The sequence below is a fragment of the Sapajus apella genome, unplaced genomic scaffold (assembly GCF_009761245.1).
Source record: "Sapajus apella isolate SASKATOON/1434 unplaced genomic scaffold, GSC_monkey_1.0 scaffold13, whole genome shotgun sequence".
In the NCBI taxonomy this organism is placed as follows: Eukaryota; Metazoa; Chordata; class Mammalia; order Primates; family Cebidae; genus Sapajus; species Sapajus apella.
Window position 1 is genome coordinate 13,679,459 of NW_022436953.1, and position 7,171 is coordinate 13,686,629.

At 39.3% G+C, this 7,171-nt stretch overlaps 1 pseudogene; it reads right to left on the bottom strand.

The window, feature by feature from the left end:
• Positions 1 to 3,954: 3,954 nt before the first annotated feature.
• Positions 3,955 to 5,576, bottom strand: LOC116553917 (annotated as a pseudogene).
• Positions 5,577 to 7,171: the final 1,595 nt, after the last annotated feature.

Below are 7,171 nucleotides of genomic sequence, written 5' to 3' on the forward strand. Positions count from 1 at the left end.
CAACTGCTAGGAGAATGAGTATCTCAGTCCTAAAGAGGGATTCTTGGAAGTATATCATAATATCTGCTACAGCAGGGAAAAAGAGATACTTTTTGAGTATCACTCCTATTTTGGGTATCTCTGACATTATCTTTCTTGCAGAAGTTACCAATATTAGAGCTTGTGAAACATCACCTTCTCATCTTGTTTTCCTTGGATTAAAACTAACGGAAAAATACCTCAGCACTTCCTGCATATGATATGTTTGTTTCAAATTGATTTCTGATATATAATGCTGTAGGAGAGCTTGCTTATGCAGAAGCATCTCAGGTACACAGATTAAGCATTTCCTCTGTTGAAGAATACTCCAAAATATTTTGGCACAATTGGTGATGATTTACTCCAGTCCATCAAAGTCATTTCAGTGAGTTTTATAAAAAGACAAAGGAAGGCCAGGTGCAGTAGCTCACACCTGTAATCCCAGCACTTTGGGAGGCCGAGGCGGGCAGATCGCCTGAGGTCAGGAGTTCAAGACCAGCCTGACCAACACGGAGAAACTCCATCTCTACTAAATATACAAAATTAGCCAGGCATAGTGGTGCATGCCTGTAGTACCAGTTACTCAGGAGGCTGCGGCAGTAGAATCACTTGAACCTGGGAGGCGAAGGTTGCAGTGAGCCAACATCATACCTTTGTACTGCAGCCTAGGTGACAGAGTGAGACTCCATTTCAGAAAAAAAAAAAAAGAAAAGAAAAAGAGAGAGAGAGAAAGAAAAGGAAGAATAAATGACATTTTCTGAAAATAGCCTATTTGCAGGCAGTAAATGTATGACTGGCTATAAAGAAGATTTTAAATTTATATTTTTGTCTGACCTTGGCTTTTATTGTATTTCTTGACACTGATGCTTTTCTTAATTTTTTTTCCAGTTTTAGCTGAAGGAATCACTTTCTTCCCTTACAGTTATTTAACTAATTTTAAAGCCCCTCTGAAAGTATTGGATGTATTCCCTTTCCTCCATCCCCTGTGTTGCAAACCAGGCTGCCATCATTTCTCACTTGGTCTAATGCAATAGCCTAAGAATGAATTCCTTCCCTGAAACGTGTCCTCCACTCTTGGCTATCAGATTGATCTTCTGGAAACACCAATCTTAGCATGCCCACACCTACACACTGGAATCCCTTCTTAGCCCACCATATAAGGCCATTGGTGATGTCATCATGGTCTTAGCACTGGCACACTCACCGTATGTAAACCTGCCCTGCCCTTTCATGCTTCTAGTGTCTGCTCTACCTCACATGCCTTTCCCCACTTCCCTGCCTGGAAGAATGCCTTTAAAGACCCAGTTCTTTTATTCTTTCTTTCTCTCTCTCTCTTTCTTTCTTTCTTTCCTTCTTTCTTTCTTTCTTTCTTTTTCTTTCTTTCCTTCCTTCCTTCTTTCTCTCTCCCTCCCTCCCTCCTTTCCTTCCTTCCTTCCTTCCTTTCTTTTTTTGGGGGGTGGGTACAGAGTCTCACTTTATCACCCAGGCTGGAGTGCAGTGGTCTGATCTCAGCTCACTGCAACCTCCAAACCTCCAACTCCTGGGTTCAAGTGATTCTCCTGCCTCAGATTCCTGAGTCGCTGGGACTACAGGTGCCTGCCACCACTCCAGGCTAGTACTGTTTTTGTGTTTTTAGTAGAGATGGTGAGCCACCACACCCAGCCAAAAGATGCAGTTCTGGTGGGTATTGGTGACAGTTCACCAGCTTTTATGGGTAGAGCTCCTTGCTTCTCTTTTCTGCTCCCTTAGTGTTTTTATATCTGTTAAGAGCCCCCTGGACTACTCCGTTGAGAACTGGGAGCCTCGAGACATTATATCCAAGGGGGGTAGTCAAATTCTGTTCTTTGCATCTTCAACACCTGGCAAGATGAGCCTCTGTGATAACGTGACTGTTTAGTTGGACTAAATTTGATCTCCTTGAGAACACAGAGAAAGTATATTTTTGGTATCAGTGAACGCTATATTTGACTTTGGCAAATATCCTAAAGATTTCTTGTAATTGGTGTTATGATATTTCTCTAACACTTGGACATGATACCAATTTCTTCGTAAGTTTATTACTACAGTAAGAAATAAGGAGCGAATATTTTAGGCATTTCATCACGGAAAGAACTTTTGATGAATCCTAGTGATAGCATGTCTTTTACAGGCAGTTGAAAGTGATTTTTTACATTCACGTGTGCTGGTAAGGATACAGATAGGAAAAACAAGAGCTGTAATAGCAGGTGGATTATGAGCAATTTAGTTAATATACCTCTGGTTTATTTTTTCATCATTATTGGCTGCCCAATTTTGATGCTTTCTCTATAGGCAAAATTAGGTAGAACCAATTAACCTGGCAGTCAGTACAGCAATATTTGTGTAACTGAAACAAGAAAGTGGCTATGATGTATGGCTACATGTGGCCATTGATCCTGTGGCTTATGAAAGTATTGAACATGAAGACTGTGTTAATTTATTCTCTTTTGCTATGACTTGTAAAGTGATCTGGCTTAAGTCACTTTACTTCTTTGTATCTTACCTGGAAAAACAAAACGAAGGTAACATATTTTCCTGTATCCTCATAAGACAAACAAATGGATGTGAATAGAATAGCTGTTTCTAACAGTTTGTACACCATATTTAATGGTCATGGGCTTTGGGGGTGTTGATGTTCTGTTTTGATTTACTAGTTTTTTTCTTCACATCACTCTCAAAATTCTCTTTTACCATCAAAGGAAGATATGTCAACATTCTTTTTTCTTCTTCCTCCTCCTCCTCCTCCTTCTCTTCTTCTTCTTCCTCTTCTCCTTCTTCTTTTCTTCTCCTTCTTCTCCTTCTCCTTCTCCTTCTCCTTCTCCTTCTCCTTCTCCTTCTCCTTTCTTCTCCTTCTTCTTTTTTGAGATGAGGTCTCACTCTGTTGCCCAGGCTGGAATGTACTGGCACAACCATGGGTCACTGAAACCTCCTTCTCTAGGGCTCAAGCGATCCTCCCACCTCAGCCTCCCAAGTAGCTGGAACCACAGGTGCATGCCACCATGTCTGGCTAATTTTTTGTATTTTTGGTGGAGATGGGGCTTTGCCATGTTGACCAGGCTGGTCTCAAACTCCTGAGATCAAACAATTAATCCACCTCAGCCTTCCAAAATGCTGAGATTACAGGTGTGAGTCACCGTGCCTGGCTTCATGTCAACATTCTTGACGAGCAGGGGAAACAGCACCCTGGATGGGAATCTGTAGCTTTAGTATGGATTGTGCCTCTCACTAGCTGTTAGACCTTCTGCAGAGAGACCTTAACTTCAGTGGGCCTCCATTTCATTTATTTTTTCCCCTACATTTAAAATTTGTTTTTATTTTACCTAAAATGACAAGAACAGTTATTCTCAACCTACTTTTACCTCATTGCCCTGTGTAAAATATCACCTCACAAATATTTTTTATTGGTATAACACTTAAATTTAATATAGATAAAGAGATAGATGTTTTCACTGTATATAGCTATTTACTGTCTAAAAATTTTTCAGACTTTATTAAATGTAGTTTTAAGCACTTTTTAAATGAAGAAATTTAGCCAACAGTAGGAATAAAAGAAAGTTTAAATAAATCTGTTAGCAAGTTTTTTTCTGGATATATGTCATATTCTTTTACATAATAAGGTCATTTTGAGAAATTAGTTTGTGTGCAGATTGGATTCATAAAGTGAAATATCTAGTTTTATGGCAATTAGTCACTTCTGATACTGTTATTAATGAATTCAACCTAAGACATTTAATCAAAATATAAAATTACTTCTTTTATAATTACTATATCTAAATCTCCTTATAAAATATTGATATGAAAGCTATAGATGAAGATTTGCCTTCCACGGTTAATTGACCACCAGTTATCTATTAATTTCCTTTAATAAAATTTCCCACAATTTAAAAAATTTTAATGGTTTTAAATATAAAATATAAACATTTATATTACTACAAATATAATATATACTATATAAAATACAATGGTTTAAAATAAGTGTAAAAATACCTTTTGTAGGCATAATTTGAATATAATTTTATATATTATATTTTAATATAGCTTTTCTCCTTCCATTAAGATATTATCCTTGAATACTCTTACTTATGTTTTTTTGCAGCCTAAGATGGTGTGATTCTTTTTTTTTTCTTTCAATTCATTTAATTTCAACAATCTGTCAAAAACAGCCAAAAAAACAAATGCTGAATTATGTTCTGTTGGGTTGTTTAAGGCTCTCGACTGTGAAAACATCTCGTGTGTCTCCTACCCTGACCACCCTGCTACTTTTCCGTATACCGCAGGCCACCCATAGACACAAGGCCAGGAGGTAAGCTGACATGTTCTACTTGGAGCCAGTAGACAGGAGGGGGATGAGTCCTGATGAAGCACTTACGGACAAAATGTAGTTCACTGTGGGGTTGAAGTTCTTCAATATGAAGAAGGAAGCAACAGTGACCAAGACCAGGAACAGAATGCTGTTACAGAAGATGGAAAATGTAGCTTCATAATCAGCAACTTCATTCTTCTTCCACAAGATTTTTTCATCTTTCTCCTTCAGAGACATCTTTCTATTATCAGCTTCAGAAAGTTTCGTGTCACTTCTTTGGAAACAGCATCCTCCCTCTTCTGTGCTACTTTGCGCTTGAGAACAAATTTCACATTCCTGTATGCAAAGGCTACCAAATATGTGCTTACTAGGGTCATCACACTATACAAAACAGTAGACTGAAGAAGATCCATAAGCCGTATTCTCCAGTATAACCAGATGGGGATGGCAGACACGATGAACGCGTTCCCGAAGAGGGGCGCCGAGGACTTGGCCGAGACGCCGCGGCCGAAATCCTGCAGGAGCAGGTCCTCCTCGGACTGCTATTTGGAACTGCCTCTGCGAGCCACGGCGGAGCGGGAGGCGAGAATAGGGAAGGCAGAGCCGGCCGCCAAGCCGGGCAAAGGGCCCTGGCTCCGTCCCTGCGGCCGCAGTATCCCTGATTCTTTCATTTAATTTTTGAATTTTTATTGATTTATTCATTTTGACGCTGGGAGTCTTAAGCGTATAGGAAGAAATAAAAGTTGACATATGGTCTGCCCTGATGAAACCAGTCCATAGACAATTAGCCCTACTCCAATCTCTCCCTCCTCAAGTTTCTACTGCAGTATATCCAAGCTACACAGTCTAATCCTTATTAGTCCTCTGATGGCAAGTTCTAGTATGGCAGGGTTCCATGTATGAAATCCTATCTCATCCCCCTCCTCTCAACCCAAGCCAACTCCCAGGTCTAGCCATTTGGTGTGGATTCAGTTAACGCAAGGTGACGGAAGGCAGAATCTCAGGAACTCTACAGCTATATCTAAAAGTTGTTCTCCCCTTTCACTTTACAGAGAAAAGAAAGATCATTTGGCAAGAATTTCCTAAGAAGATACCTTCCCCCTCCAGCACATACACCTTCAGGTTTTATTCATCCTTGAAAATACTGAAAAAATATGACTATATTAAAATGTAAATCATGTATACAAACAAAGACATTCTTTAAAAGTGAGAGACAAGCCACAGACCATGAGAAGTTGTGATAAAAAATTAGTAAAATTAGCCGGGCGCGGTGGCTCAAGCCTGTAATCCCAGCACTTTGGGAGGCCGAGGCGGGTGGATCACGAGGTCAAGAGATCGAGACCATCCTGGTCAACATGGTGAAACCCCGTCTCTACTAAAAATACAAAAAATTAGCTGGGCATGGTGGCGCGTGCCTGTAATCCCAGCTATGCAGGAGGCTGAGGCAGGAGAATTGCCTGAACCCAGGAGGTGGAGGTTGCGGTGAGCCGAGATTGTGCCATTGCACTCCAGCCTGGGTAACATGAGTGAAACTCCGTCTCAAAAAAAAAAAAAAAAAAAAAAAAAAAAAAATTAGTAAAATTAATTATAATAATAACAATTTTAAAAATCCTATGTATCATTTAGAAAATAGGTAAATAACCCAATGAAAAAATGCAATAGAGGAAGAAGAAGGAAAGTAGGAGGATATGTAAACAAACAATTCACAAAGAAAGAACCCCAAATGGTGATAACATATGAAAAATACTCAAAGCTATGAATAATCTGGGATGTATTAACAAAAACTGTAGCCCCTCAGGTAGGAGAAAATGTTAAAGTCTGAAAAGAAAACACTCAGCAAATAGCAACACTGATACATGACTAGTGGAAGTACGTATTGTTATATCCACTGTGGGGACCAATTTGGCAATATCTAGTGAAGGTCAGGTGGGTATTCCTGGGAGCCAGCAATTCTGCTTTTAGAGAAGTTCTTGGATATGTCATAAGGAGACACATAAAACTGATTACTTTTTTTTTTTTTTTTTTTTTGACGGGGTCTCACTCTCGTAGCCCAGGCTGGAGTGTAAGTGGCACAATCTCAGTTCACTGCAACCTCCGCCTCCCGGGTTCAAGAGATTCTGCTGCCTCAGCCTCCAGAGTAGCTGGGATTACAGGTGCCTGCCACTGTGCCCGGCTAATTTTTTTTTTTCTATTAATAGTAGAGATGGGGTGTCACCACGTTTGACAGACCGGTCTCGAATTCCTAACCTCAGGTGATCCACCCGCCTCGGCCTCCCAAAGTGCTGGGATTACAGGCATGAGCCACTGTGCCCAGCCTGCTTACAGCTTTAATTTTAAAAATAAAACTTTAAAACAAAACCTGAATCCCCATCAGTAAGAAAATGCTGGGAAAAGTGTTGTATATTTATTCAATAAAATATCAAATAAAAATTTTATGAAATGAATAAAAGCAAATGAACTAGAGGTACAAATATCAACATGGATAAATCTCAAAAAAATGTCAAGCAAAAAAAAAAAAAGAAAAAATAATATTGCAGGGTAATATGTATAGTTGGAGACTATTTATACAAATTTTAAAGTCATGGAAAATATTTCATGTTGTTTATGGGGACACATCAGTGGCAAAGTATGAAACCATGCATGGGAATGAAAAATGCCAACTTCAGGACCGTGGTTGTCTCTGGGGAAGAAGGAGGGGCACTGGGGCACTACAGAAAGCTTTTCATTATGTCTGTAATATTTTATTTCTTCCATATATGATGTTTCATATGCTTAAAAAGAAGAGAAATCAAGATCTCATAAGAGTTCTTATGGCATATTTATTTAAAAATC